This window comes from Nicotiana tabacum, chromosome 12 (assembly GCF_000715075.1).
Source record: "Nicotiana tabacum cultivar K326 chromosome 12, ASM71507v2, whole genome shotgun sequence".
NCBI lineage: Eukaryota > Viridiplantae > Streptophyta > Magnoliopsida > Solanales > Solanaceae > Nicotiana > Nicotiana tabacum.
In genome coordinates, this window is record NC_134091.1 from 100,783,860 (window position 1) to 100,798,127 (window position 14,268).

The following is a 14,268-nucleotide window of genomic DNA, read 5'->3' on the forward strand; positions in this document are numbered from 1 at the left end:
GAAAGAAGAAGCCTTTTGTTATTATTATTCTTAAATCCACTCTTATTTTATCAATTAGTAGAGTATTAATTAAATAGGAGGTTTAAGTAGAAATAAAGGATATTGGATAGCCTAGATAAATTGTCCTTATGATTAAAATGAATCAATACCTTTTTTATAAGATAAACAAAAATTCCGAAAGACAAATAATATTAAGGGCATAATATAAAATTAATTGGTCGGTCGAAACTAATTATATTTACTAGCCAAAAAGAATATAAATTTATATATTAAATATAATATTTTATCAACTATTATTTTTAGGAGCGTTAAAAATATTTTTTAATTATTAATTGAAGGGTGTAAATAAGAAAAACAAAAAAGAAACAGACGAGGAAAAAGTGATGAGAGAGAATACAAGATTATGATGATGTGCTTATCCTTTTTGAACCAATGAGGAGATTTCCTTAGAAAAATAAATTTGACAAGAAGAAAACATATATATGTTGGAGTTGTTTGTGTGGGGAGGCAAGGAGAAAGTGGAGATAAAGCACAACATATGGTAATCTTGTCAAGTTGATTAAAATCTATATCACAAAAATTAAAAGCGATGAAAATGCTAATCTTGAATTTCAAAACACAAGTTGATCGTCACTTCAACGCTTCACCTAAGGTAAATTGGGATTTATTTTTCTTTATTTGATGGATGTAATATCTTACTGTTGGTATTTGTTTGAGTTTTACAATTTTTATTAAAGTAAATAGTATAAGTTATGCTGAAAAAAATAAGTAATCTAAATTAATTCCAATTTTTGGACTTATAAATAGTATTTCAATAGTGATATTTATTTATGTTTCGGACATCTACAATTTTACTAAATAAACGAATGGGATCTAAGACATTCTATCTTTTACATAAAGTGATTTCTCATTCTATGTTTGATTTTCTTTTCTTGGATTGTTCTTCAGTCTTTTTATTAGTCAGCTTAAATTGTCGGACTGAATTACAGTTGTATACGGGTAAAATCAGGGGCAGTATCAACCCGATCCCCCGAAGAAAGAACGAAGGAGGAACATGGATCCAAGAGATTGTAATCGAGGTCAGAGACCCCTCGTATCGAGACCCAGGAAGAGTGAACGATATATCGGACATGGTAAAGCGACGCGCCCGGGTCGAGTGTAAGTTCTAGATCTCGGGAGACACGGTGAACGGTTATGCATGATGGATAGAGGGTCGTAATACTCGCCCTCAACCGGATATCAATGCGCGAATTTCGCTCGATGTCGATTATGGATGAACAATTATCGAGAAAGGAAGATTTTTACCTTTTTTAGATTATACTATGACTGAACCTCTCCTATTATATAAAGGAAAAAAATTTCTTTAGTCTGACCATTGTAAGACGCAATTCAATGCAATAAAAGTTTATTTTTACCTTCCAGTTACCGTTAAGAACTTTACTCACTTGTTATGTTCTTCATTCACGATTGGGCTCGAACCGAGGGTCCAATCGAGGATGAGATCACTGTTCAATCTAAAATCAGGCTTGGTCATTGATAAGTGGGGATTTTGACTACTTATTAGCGCCTTTTAGCTTTTGTTTTAGTCTAAAAGCATTGAATTGTATTTCCGAAACTAATGAAATTGTGCAAAATTGCAGGAATGCTGAGAGTTGGGCTCCCGAAATGAAATCCGACTAAAAAAGGAGCAGTCTAAGCACAAGACAATAAAGGGCACAGAAGCACACAATGTACGGTCCGCAAAATTCTATCTGCGGCCGCAAACAAAGAAGGAAAAATTAGTAGACAATTGTGCAAATCGCGGACCGCACATAAATTTTGTGGCCGCAAAAGATGGGCTAAGGCCAAGATCAGAGAGTATGCAAAATGACCAAGTCCAAAACCTCAGTGAATTGCGGACCGCACATGATTTGTGCGGCCGCAATCCTAATATTGCGGACCGCAGAAGAGTGTCTTGCGGTTGTAGTTCTTAATGTGCGGTCTGCAGAAAAGTTGTCTTGCGGCCGCAGTTCAAAAATGTACGGCTGCAGAACTTTAGCTCCTTCCAGATGAAGAAATCTGCGGACTGCACAAGGAATTGTGCGGCCGCAAAACCTCCCGAGAGGTATTTTTGTCCGAAATTTTTAGCCTTATATAAATAAACGAGTTTCACAAAATTAGGTCAAGTTTGAACCTCTGAAATTACTGTAGCCGTTTTTCTTTGCTATTTTAGGAAGTTTTACTTTTTTTTGGTGTATTTACAATAGATTTAATCATTTGAAGCTTTTATTATGATTTTAATTAGTCTTTCTTCTCTATTTTCTTCAAACCCAATTATGAGTAGCTAGATTTCTACTAGGGTTGTGACCCAACCCTAGTGTGTAAACCTTATAGATATCTAATTTAGTGCTTTTTTATGACTAAGTATTTATTATTTAGCTTAGTTCATGCTTAAATTGTGGAATTAATGATTGCAAATATTAGGTCATGCCTATTTGACTTAGTCTATATTTGAGAAAGAGAGATTTAGTCTATGATAACTTAGCTAACAAGGAATTGGGTCAATTGAGAGATTGATTAACCCAATTAAAGGGTTCAACCTAGAGATAGTAATAACCCGACTTGAGCTCTTATCAACTGTTTTGGGTGATACCCATTTGGTCTTGAGAAAGCCAAATTGGGCAAAACCACTCTCTGACCGAGAGGTACTGAGTGGGTAAATTAGAGTTGATAGCTATAATACACCCCAATCAACGAAACAAGAATTAAAGTCTTTAACCCATTAGGCAAACACCTAGTGATCACAGCCCTAGGCTTTTTATCCATTTGTAAAAACCTTAAAAATAAATTTTTCTAGTCTTCTTCCTTTATTTTGCAATCAATAGAGTAAAAATAGAAAACAATCCTTATTGTGGAAGTGCAATCTTGATAATCCACCCACTCACATTGAAATATATACCCCTAACTCCTATCTTAGCTCCCTGTGGATTCGACCCCGACTCTTAGTTGGGTTTCTATTATTGCAAGCGGCCGTTTCATACCTCTTTTGAGGTGTGATTTAGGCGTGATCAATTTTTGGCGCCGTTGCCGGAGAGTTAAAAATGGTGTTAGCTATATATTTAGGTGTGTTTTTAGAGTATCTTATTTTTCTTCCGTATTACTAACTTGTTTGAGAAATCGTAGGTACAACCATGGCGAACAATGAGCTCGAAAATATTGCTTTGGGAGATGTGAATGTCGAGGATGATCAAGTTGATGAGGTTCCTCTTGAACCTCAAGCCAATAGAAGAGGCCGAGTGCCTCATGACAATGTCCCAGTTCCACCCCAACCTCCACCACGAGCGGCTCTACACCGGGTGTTACCCAATGAAGGATATGCAAGTGCAATAGTCTCTCCCCGTATTTGGGCGGGTGACTTTCAAATCACCAATGTGATGCTCACTTTGCTAGAGCAACGAGGTTTCTTCACCGGTGCTCCAAGTCAAAAAGCATACAAACATTTGAAGGGGTTTTTGGATACTTGTTGGGGGAGCAAACAAACAAATGTCTCCGGGGATGCAATGAGGCTAAGGATTTTTCCCTTCTCTTTACGGGAGAAAGCTTTAGATTGGTTGGAACGTTTTCCGAACCATTCCATTCACTCTTGGGATGAGTTATCGGAAAAGTTTATTTCTAAGTTCTTTTCTCTGGGAACATGGCTACACTTCAGAATGAGATTTTTGCATTCAAGCAAGAGCCAAATGAACAACTATACGAGATATGGAAACGCTATAAAACAATGGTTAAGGAATGTCCCAACAACGATATGATGAAGAATATGATTCAATAAACTTTCTATCGTGGGATCAACACAACCAACCAATGTGTAGTGAATCAATTTGACGGTGGGAACTCCATGACTACGCCTTATGCGGAGGAGTGTGAGATTTTAGATGAAATAACAGAAACATCATCGGCGTGGAAATCTCGGGCTAATGCTCCACAAGGTGATCCCAACGTGATCCACCTTCACAAAGAGTTGTATGACCATGGACAAGCCATTTCTGAATTGACTACCACCATAATTCAATTAGCGAAGGCTCAACTTCAACAAGTGCAATATCCTAAGAAATTCAATGCCATAGAGGGGTTGAACATGATGGTGAACAAGAGGAGAACCAAGGGTCCACAAGTGAAACATCGAGTGGACAATTTTGTGCAAGAGGATAGTGGTTTTGATCAAGATGATTCTTACAATGACCAAGAAGAGGAGGTGCAATATGTGAACAACTTTCAAGGGCAACGAAACAACTTCCAAGGCCCAAACCAACAATAATGGCGACCCCAAAACAATCAAGGCAATTGGAATTCTAACAACGAAGGCAAGGGAATTGGCATAACAACAACAATCAAGGAAATTAGAGCGGCAATAATCAAGGAAATTGGGGGGGGGGGGACAATCAAGGCGGATGGAACCATAATCAAGGCAGTCGGGGGTCGGGTTTTCAAAGGCCCCCGATGTATCAACAATCGAATAACCCGCCTCTTTATCCTTCCCATGGTCCTAGTTCTTCAACCAATGAGATGGGGCATATTGAGAACATGTTCAAGAAAATGATGTAAAAGAATGCCGATTCGGACGCCTAACTTGCCTCACACAACATATCGATCAGCAACTTAGAAGTTCAAATGGGGAAATCTCTCAAGCTCTAAATTCTCGTCCTAAGGAGGCACTACCAAGTGACACAGTGGTAAACCCAAAGGGTGGAAACAACACGGAGCATGCCATGGCCGATACTGCAAGAAGTGGAAGAGGTTGGAATGCATCCACCTCAAGTCAAAAGCAACTTGTGGATGATGAGCAAGTGGAATAAGAAGAAGAGGTCCAGAATAATGTGGTGCAAGAAAATGATGAAGTTCAACTTGATATTGATGATAGTGTGGAAGAGACTCAAGAGGAGGTGAACCCATCTAGGGATCACATTAATGACATACAGTCTAAGCCTCCACCTCCATACCCTCAAAGTCTTGCCAAACAAAATGGCTAGAATCAACTCAAAAAGGTTCATTCAAATGATGAAGAGTCTCTCAATCAATGTGCCATTAGTTGAAGCTTTGGAACAAATGCCCGTTTATGCAAAATTTATGAAGGAACTCATGACGAAGTGGTCAATGAATTTTGAAACTATCAAAGTCACTCATCAAGTGAGTACAATTATGCATTCAATGGCTCCCAAGTTAGACGATCCCGGTACTTTCATGATTCCTTGTACAATTGCAAGTACCGAGTTTGCTAAAGCTCTATGTGATCTTAGGGCAAGTATCAATTTGATGCCCTATTCAGTTTTCAAGACCTTTGGAATTGGGAAACCAAGACCTACCTCTATGAGATTGCAAATGGCCGACCGTACCATGAAGAGACCTTTGGGAGTGATTGAAGATGTCTTGGTTCGTGTTGATAAATTCATTCTTTCGGCAGATTTTGTCATTCTAGATTGTGAAGTTGACTATGAGGTACCGATTATTCTTGGACAAACTTTTTCTTGCTACTAGGAAGGCTCTTTGTGATGTTGAAGCCGGAGAACTCACTTTCCGAGTGGGTGATGAAAAAGTGGTATTCCATGTGTGCAAGTCCATGCAGCAACCAAATAGCAACGCGGTGTATTCTTTTATGGACTTGGTGACCGATGTTATTATTGATAATACAAGTGCCATGATCAATGTTGGTGATATGTTGGAGGCCGTCTTGCTCATTTTTTATGATGACGAGATGGATGGCTTCATGGAATATGCGAAATCTTTGTAAGGAATAGGGTTGTACAATTATGCACCCTGAAAACTATCTTTGGATCTTGAAAATAGGAAAACGCCTCCTATAAAGCCTTCCATTGAAGATCCTCCTACCTTGGAGTTGAAGCCATTGCCTCCACATCTTCGGTATGAATTTCTTGGCCCTTGTTCTATTTTACCGGTTATTCTTTTCTCTTGTTTGACTAACATGCAGGTAGATTCTACATTGGCGGTGCTATATAAGAGGAAGAAGGCTATTAGGTGGACATTGGCAGATATTCGGGGGATAAGCCCCGCATTTTGCATGCATAAGATAAACTTGGAGGAAGGCGCCAAACCATCGATTGAACATCAAAGGAGACTCAATGAGGCTATGCAAGAAGTTGTCAAAAAGGATATTATCAAGTAGTTGGATGCCGGGGTTGTCTACCCATTTCCGATAGTTATTGGACTTCTCCGGCTCAATGTGTCCCAAAGAAGGAGGGCATGATGGTGGTAACCAATGACAAGAATGAGTTGATTCCTACAAGAACGGTGATCGGTTGGAGAGTGTGTATGGACTATCGCAAGCTCAACAAAGTCATAAGGAAGGATCATTTTTCACTTCCTTTCCTAGACCAAATGCTTAATAGATTGGCTGTCGTGCTTTCTATTCCTTTCTTAATGGTTATTCGGGCAACAACTAAATCCTTATTGCTCTGTAGAATCAAGATAAAACAACCTTTACATGTCCTTATGTTACTTTCGCCTTCAAGCGGATGCCATCTGGTTTGTGTAATACACCGGCGACTTTCAAAGGTGTATGATGGTTATCTTTACGGACATGGTGGAGGACTATCTTGAAGTTTTCATGGATGACTTCTCGATAGTTGGAGATTCTTTTGATAATTGTCTTACAAATTTAGATAAAGTGTTGACAAGATGTGAAGAAATAAATTTGGTACTCAATTGGGAGAAGTGTCATTTCATGGTCGAGGAAGGCATTTTCCTTGGCCACAAAATCTCAAAGAATTGAATTGAAGTCGACAAGGAAAATATTGAGATGATTTCTAAACTTCCACCTCCAACTTCGGTGAAGGGTGTGCAGAGTTTCTTAGGTCACGCGGGGTTTCTAAGGTAGTGAACTCATTGTGCAAGCTACTTGAGAAAGATGCTAAGTTTAAATTTAATGATGATTGTATGAGAGCTTTTGAATTGTTAAAGTTCAAGTTGACAACTACTCTCATCATCACTGCTCCAAATTAGAGTGTGCCTTTAGAACTTATGTGTGATGCAAGTGGCGTAGCGGTTAGGGCTGTTTTGCGGCAATGCATCAACAAGATTTTTCATCCGGTCTACTATGCTAGTAATACCATGAATGGTGCCCAAGTCAGCTATACCGTTACGAGAAAGAGCTCCTTGCCATGGTATTTGCAATTGAGAAGTTCAGCCCATACTTGATGGGTGTGCCAAGGTCATTGTCCACATGGATCATGCGGCACTTCGTTATCTAATGAGCAAGAAAGATACCAAAGCTCAATTGACGAGATGGGTGAAAATTGAGAGTTTGATATTAACATCCAAGATAGAAAATGGAGTGAAAATCAAGTGGTGGTCCACTTGTCTCATTTGGAGGAGGAGGGGAGGCCTCATGATGGCCTTGAAATCAATAACTCCTTCCCCGATAAGCAACTCTTGGCCATTTCAATGAAGGAGGTTCCATGGTTCACGAATCTAGCAAATTTCCTTGTGTGTGATATCATCCTGGATGAGTTCTCTTCAAACCAAAGGAAGAAGCTCAAACGGGATTGTCAAAATTATTATTAGGATGAACCATACCTTTTTCGAATTTGTACGAATGGGGTGATTAGAATATTTGTACCGGAAGAAGAGCAATGTAAAATTCTTGAGGCTTGTCATTCTTCGCCATATGGTGGTCATCATGGTAGAGCAAGAACGGCGGCAAAAGTGCTAAGTTGCAGTTTATATTGGCCCACTCTTTACAAGGATGCTAGTGAGCTAGTGAAAAGATGTGATAAATGTCAATGGGCCGGTGGAATCATGACGAAAAACGATATGCCTCTCACTACTATTTTGGAGATTGATATTTTTGATATGTGGGGTGTTGATTTCATGGGTCCTTTTGTAAGTTATTGTGAAACACCTACATCTTGGTCGCGGTTGATTATGTGTCTAAATGGGTTGAGGTTGTTGCTCTAGCCAACAATGAGGCGAGAAGTGTAGTGGCGTTCTTGAAGAAGAATATTTTCACAAGGTTTGGTACTCCGCGGGCTATTATATGCGATGGAAGGTCACATTTTGCAATAAGGCTTTCGACACTTTACTTAGCAAGTATGGTGTTACTTATAAAGTCACGACTACCTATCATCCACAAGCTAGCGGTCAAGTGGAAGTCTCCAACCGAGAGATAAAGAGTATTTTGTCTAAAACAGTGAATGCTAACCGGACAGATTGGTCTAAGAAGCTTGATGATGCATTATGGGCCTATCAGACGGCTTACAAAATACCTATCGGAATGTTTCCATACCGGTTGTCGTTCAGCAGAGCTTGCCATCTTCCGGTGGAACTTGAGCACAAAGACATATGGGCTCTAAAGAAGTTGAATCTTGATTGGGATGTAGCTGCTAACTTTAGGACTACACATTTGAATGAATTGGATGAGTTCTGGTACCATGCTTATGTAAGTTCATCCTTGTACAAATAAAAGATGAAATATCTTCATGACAAATACATTTGGAACAAAGAGTTCAAGGTGGGCGATCTTGTGTTGTTGTTTAACTCAAGGTTGAGAATGTTTCCCAGGAAGTTAAAGTCTAAATGGAGTTGTCCTTTTGAAATTGTGGGTGTGATGCCTTTTGGTGCATTGGACTTGAAGAACAAAAATAATAAAGTATTCTGAGTCAATGGTCACCGGGTGTAGCACTATTTGGGAAAAGATGGAGATAGCCACGTCGTGGTGGTAATACATTTCAATTGATGGTATTCTGCGTTGTGTCGCGACGTTAAATCAGGCACTTCTTGGTAGGCAACCCATGTTTCTTTTTCTTTTCTTTTCTTCTTGTGTAGTTAGGTGTTACTTTTGTGCTAACTTGATTTTAAGTGTGCTACAGGGATGAGTGTGCCTTACAAGAATCGTGGACAGAAACATGGCTAAGTGTTGCAAGATTTGCGGACCACACATTTACAGTTGCTGCATCAAAAGAGCTCTACGGCCGTACAATTATCTTACGGACCGCTCAAGTGGAAGTTTGAATATACCAACTCTCTAAAGTTGGCTGTCAGAAAAAGGGTCGACCTGCGGCCGTGCCAGGAAATCTGCGGCCGCACACACAATTCTGCGGACTGCAAACAAAATGTCGACTTAAGACCCCAGGAAACAGAGTGTGGATTGCAACTCAAATTGTGCAGCCGCACTCGCCCCTCTATCCCTTAATAACAACAACAGTATAAATAGAGAGCTAGGGCTATTGTTATACGTTTTCCCTCTCTGAGCACAAAAAACTTGCACTATATTGAAATCGTGTGGTAAATCATCTGCCCACACGCCCAAAAAAATGTGATCACTCACCCCTTACACTCATTCACATCTGGTATGCTTAAATTCTTTGTTAGAATTTTTCATTTATTAGTTTAAATTGTAGTTTTAAGTGATTTTAGGCCATTTGTCAGTAGAACTCAATTGTACAACCATGTGTGGGTAAATCTGTAGTGGGTTAACTAATACTTGCTTCTTAGGGATTAGGTCAATGTATTCTCATGCTTTTACGTTGTTTCCATGTCACAATTTGCACAAAAATTGCAAAACCTAGTTAATCATAACTGACTGTTCGTATATTTTGAATTCTGCGGCCACACTTGAAATTGTGCGGTACGTAGAAGTTGATTATAGAGAAATTCTAGTTAAGAATGGGTCTGCAGCCGCAACAAAATTGTGCGGACTGCAGAATTCCCTCTGCGTCTGCACAATAGCCCTTTCACCATCTGTAGAGAATCCGCTGGTCAAATTGTGCGGACCGCGGAAAACACACTGTAGTTGCACATCAGCCAATTCTCTATCATCAGAGAGTTGGCACATTTTGAGTCTATAAGCTGCAGCCGCAAGTGAAATTTTGTGGACCGCACTTCACTTATGCAGACGTTGTGCTAAAATGTGCGGTCCGCAAGGCTTCATCTACGGCCGCAAAAATATTGTGCAGACCGCAGATCCTTCCCTTCAAGCACACAGTATCTGTGACCCTCACTGTGTTTTCGGCTGTTTTCTTGTATATCTCCTGTGTTTGATTGAACATTGAATTGCAACTAACAACTCTATCTATTTGATATAGATAATGATTCGATCTAGAGACAGAGGTGATACTTCTAAAGGGCGGGGTGAACCTTCTCAGGGACGAGGCTAGAGAGCCTTACCAAGTGCCCAATAGCAGGAAATCATAAAAAAGACAATAGCGGGGAGAGGGAGAGGTGCAGATCTCTCCAAGACAAGTTTATACGCCCCGTCTAAGGACGTATTAGAGGGCGACTCAGCCTCTGTTCAGGAACAACCGGCAAGTACAGTTCAGGCCGTCAAGGAGATTTCAACTGAGGGACGAGCCATCATCATCAAACAGCATTTTCGAAGGTTCAAAAAGTGCAAGTCAGGCTTCTGAGCCATCCACTACACCTGTCCCTGAGGACCCACACACATCATTTAGGACAAACCGGATGATGGTAGATTGGAGATGCCATATCTGCTGGGATTGAATGAACAAAGAAGAAAGAGGTTCGGGAGGAGCGATTCGTCAGCCTAGCAGCTTTCACTAGTTTCCGCACTTGGTGGCCGGCGAGGTCGCTAGAGAGATACAACTCGGTCTTGTTAAGGAAGTTTAGGGAGCACAAATAGTGGACGTGGTTTACCCAGAATGTGGTGGATGCTAAGGAACACCTTATCCGGGAATTCTATTCCAATGTGGTGCATATCAAAAAGGGGACAAAGGTGACAAAAGTGCGAAACTTGAAAGTGCGATTTGACCAGCACACACTGAACAGATACTTGGGCTTCAAAGACATCGAGCCAAAAGAATACCTGGAAAAGTGTGCACTTGGAGATGCAGTTCGTCCTTGGTTAGCAGAGATTCTAGCTGCACCAAGACCATCACCGCTGGGGTTCCTATCCACCGAAGCACACTGAGCTTCGAAGCAAAATGCTGGCAATCATTTATCTGCAGTAGATTGGACCCGAGTCAAAATGAGACTCACTTGCATATTCCTCAGGCAGTCTTAGTTGCCTCGATTATGGTCGGGTACCCTATCAATGTGGGTGCCGTGATGTCGGCCAACATCTCATTAATCGCCTGACAGATTGACTCTTACTACTTGTACCCAACACCATTACAGAGTATCTTATGGATGCAGAGGTGGAACCAAGGGATTTTGATACAAAGATGAGGCCGAAGAAACCTTTCTCATGGTACTCACTTATGGATGCAAGAAACCCGAAGAGAAAAGGTCAGTCGTTAACCACCACAGGCCAGTCTAATGTGCCAGTTGTGGTAGTTGCGGAGGGAGTTGATATCCCATCTACTTCGGTCGAGCCTTCCTCCAGTGCCGCAGTTATGCCTCCACCATCATCCATATCCCCTTCTGTAGCTCCTGCCATAGTTTCCACTACAGCTTTGAAGCCGGTGCCCATGACTACTGCCCCACTTTCTGCGTTGCAAGGCCTCCCAAACATTGGCGAGCCTCAGCAACTGGATGCAGACAACAACTGCAAACTTGTCTGACTTATCTAGTGTTGTTGCAACACAGTCTACTGTTCAGGTACCTCAGTTCCCCCTGACAGTTGAGGAGACATTGAAGAAGCTCCTAGAGAACTAGAATACCATCATGGCTACCTTGGTACAGCACGGGTCAGTGATCGAAAAGATGGGCAAAGAAGTAAAGAAGATGAGAAATTCCCAGGCCAGTAAGAAGTCAGTGGACAAGCTCCGGAGGCAGGTGACAAGGCATGCTACAGTCGGAGATATCCTTTTTGACACGTTGATCGATCCACACCCTTCAGATCCAGTTCCTGCAGCACCATCAGCACCGGTGGCATCAGCTGTCCAGTCTGAGGAGCCAAACTCTATTATTGGCACTGCCAAGGCACTGCGTCAGATGTTCACCAACCCAGTCACTCCCAGAGTTGAGGATGATGAGATTCAGTTGGATGAGACTGATGGCGGTGATATTGCTGTGTACACAGAGATGTCCAAGGTGCCATAGGGAGTTTTTCTTCACTCTTTCCCCTCTTTCACTCTTATTTTGTTAAACATTGGGGACAATACTTATTTTTATTCGGGGGAAGGGGTGGAGTTTATTTGATCTTATTTGGTACATTCTGAGACAACTGGCCTGTAATAACTTGATATTATTTTATTTCTCTTTTGTATTTTGTATATATTATCTCTTTTTCTCTCATTATGTATATTCAGTAGTTTCTTTTCTTTATTAGCTTCTTCATTTTTGTTTCTTTGAGAGTTCTTAGTTGAGTTAGTAGCTTCTTTGTTTGATTTAGTAGCATCTTTATATGTTCTAAGTAGATAATAAGCCTTTGGTTTTCTTAATGCCGTGGTTCTTTCCAAATGCAGTTGTTGTGTGAACCGGGTGACTCGTCCCAACGATGGATGGCGTGACAACCTTCTTAAGGGAATGAGTCCATTTTTGGTGTTTAGGTAATAATAGTAGTAGTAATGAATAAAAATACCTAATTGAGTCATGCTCGAAGAGTCAAACATGCTTCAATTAGTACCAACACACTTAACTACGTGCTTATGGTTAAAAACAAGGTTTTTGAAAGAAATGGCTCCAGTTTGTGACTTTGTGACTCTTTAGTTGACTTTGGCGACCATCGAGTGGTTTAATTGAACCATAGTAATTTTTAAACTTGAATGTGGTCGTTATGGGCCCTCGACTATGTCCTCGTTAACAATCCGGTTATGTGAGAGGTGAGATGCTTTGCTGCTAGTCCAAGTACCTATGCGAAAGGTATAGAACTTGCCCCAAATGTGTTTCAAGGCGAAATCCTAAGTTTTGCTTGGCTTGAGAAGTGATTGTAGACTTTCCTTGGCCCGTTTGAGTTTTCCATTGCCTACCAATGTTGTGATCCTTAGTCAACCTCGTTGAGCATCAAGCCTTTCTCATTTGAAAACCATGTTTTACCTGTTTGATCGTGACCTTCTCTTGGCACCCGAGCTTTCCTTAACACTCTTGTAAAATAATTGGCTAAAACGTAAGTTTGGGGGAGAGACAAGGATCTTGAAAAAGGTATCAAGGCACAAAAAGAGAAAAGAAATAATGAGAAGAAAAGGCAAGAAAAGAAAAGAGCAAAAAGAAAAATACAAAATAGTGAATAAGTGGAAGAGTTGAAGGGATTCAAAGAGAGGTAATGATCCCAAACATGAAGAAATCAAAGAGGGAGAAAATGAATATAATGATCAAGAAAGAGTGATATTAAGTCTCTCTAGTTCCCCAAGGAAAAGAAAGTGCCTCAAAGAATTGGCAAAGAATCTGTAACCACTCACCCATATTATGTCCAAACATAATACAAAAGCCTTCATTACATACCGAAAGAAGTCCTATTTTATTTCAAGCCGAGTGAGCTTACATTAGTGGCGATCTACATGAGGGGTAAGCCTATGGTACTTGAAGCCGTACTTGCGACATTCTCTTGAGAGAGATGAGTGAACCTTTCATAATCTTTGGATTCACTGCTAAAATTCTTAAGTGAGACAGGCAACTGGAAAGTAGAAGAGGGAGAGTTTGGAGTCCACCATGACCTATATGATAGAGCAAGAGTCCTTGATGAGTAAAGTCAACTTTTGATGCTAAAATGTCACTTTAGAACTATATATGCATAAATCTTTAACTTGTTGCCTTGTTGATAATACATAGGTAATGTGGGTAATTGTTGGTCCCAACTGATGTGTGGATGGATCACCTTTGACTCGCTTAAATAACCCTTAACTTTTACAGGAGGGAACTAATTTATTTGCTTAAGGACAAGCAAAGACTTATGGGGGAGTTGATAAGTGAGGATTTTGACTACTTATTAACGCCTTTTAGCTTTTGTTTTAGTCTAAAAGCATTGAATTGTATTCCCGAAACTAATAAAATTGTGCAAAATTACAGGAATGCTGGAAGTTCGGCTCCCAAGATGAAATCCGACTCAAAAAGGAGCAGTCTAAGCACAAGGAAATAAAGGGCACAGAAACATACAATGTGTGGTTTGCAAAAGGAATTCTGCAGCCGCAAAAGACATTGCGGACCGCAGAATTCCATTTGCAGCCGCAAACAAAGAAGGAAAAATTAGCAGACAATTGTGCAAATTATGGACCGTACATGAATTGTATGGCCACAAAAGTTGGGCTAAGGCCTAGATCAGAGAGTATGCAAATACACCAAGTCCAGAACCTGAGTTAATTGCGGACCGCACATGATTTGTGCGGCCACAGAAGATTGCCTTGCGGCCGCAATCCTAATACTGCAGATCACAGAAGAGTGCCT

General features: G+C 40.5%; 1 long non-coding RNA gene across 1 annotated transcript; it reads left to right on the forward strand.

Annotated features, from left to right (window-relative positions):
* Positions 1 to 514: 514 nt before the first annotated feature.
* On the forward strand, positions 515 to 1,414 carry LOC107804358 (uncharacterized). The gene is made up of 2 exons (XR_001652246.1): positions 515 to 652; positions 990 to 1,414. It is a non-coding gene; the product is annotated as an uncharacterized LOC107804358 (long non-coding RNA).
* Positions 1,415 to 14,268: the final 12,854 nt, after the last annotated feature.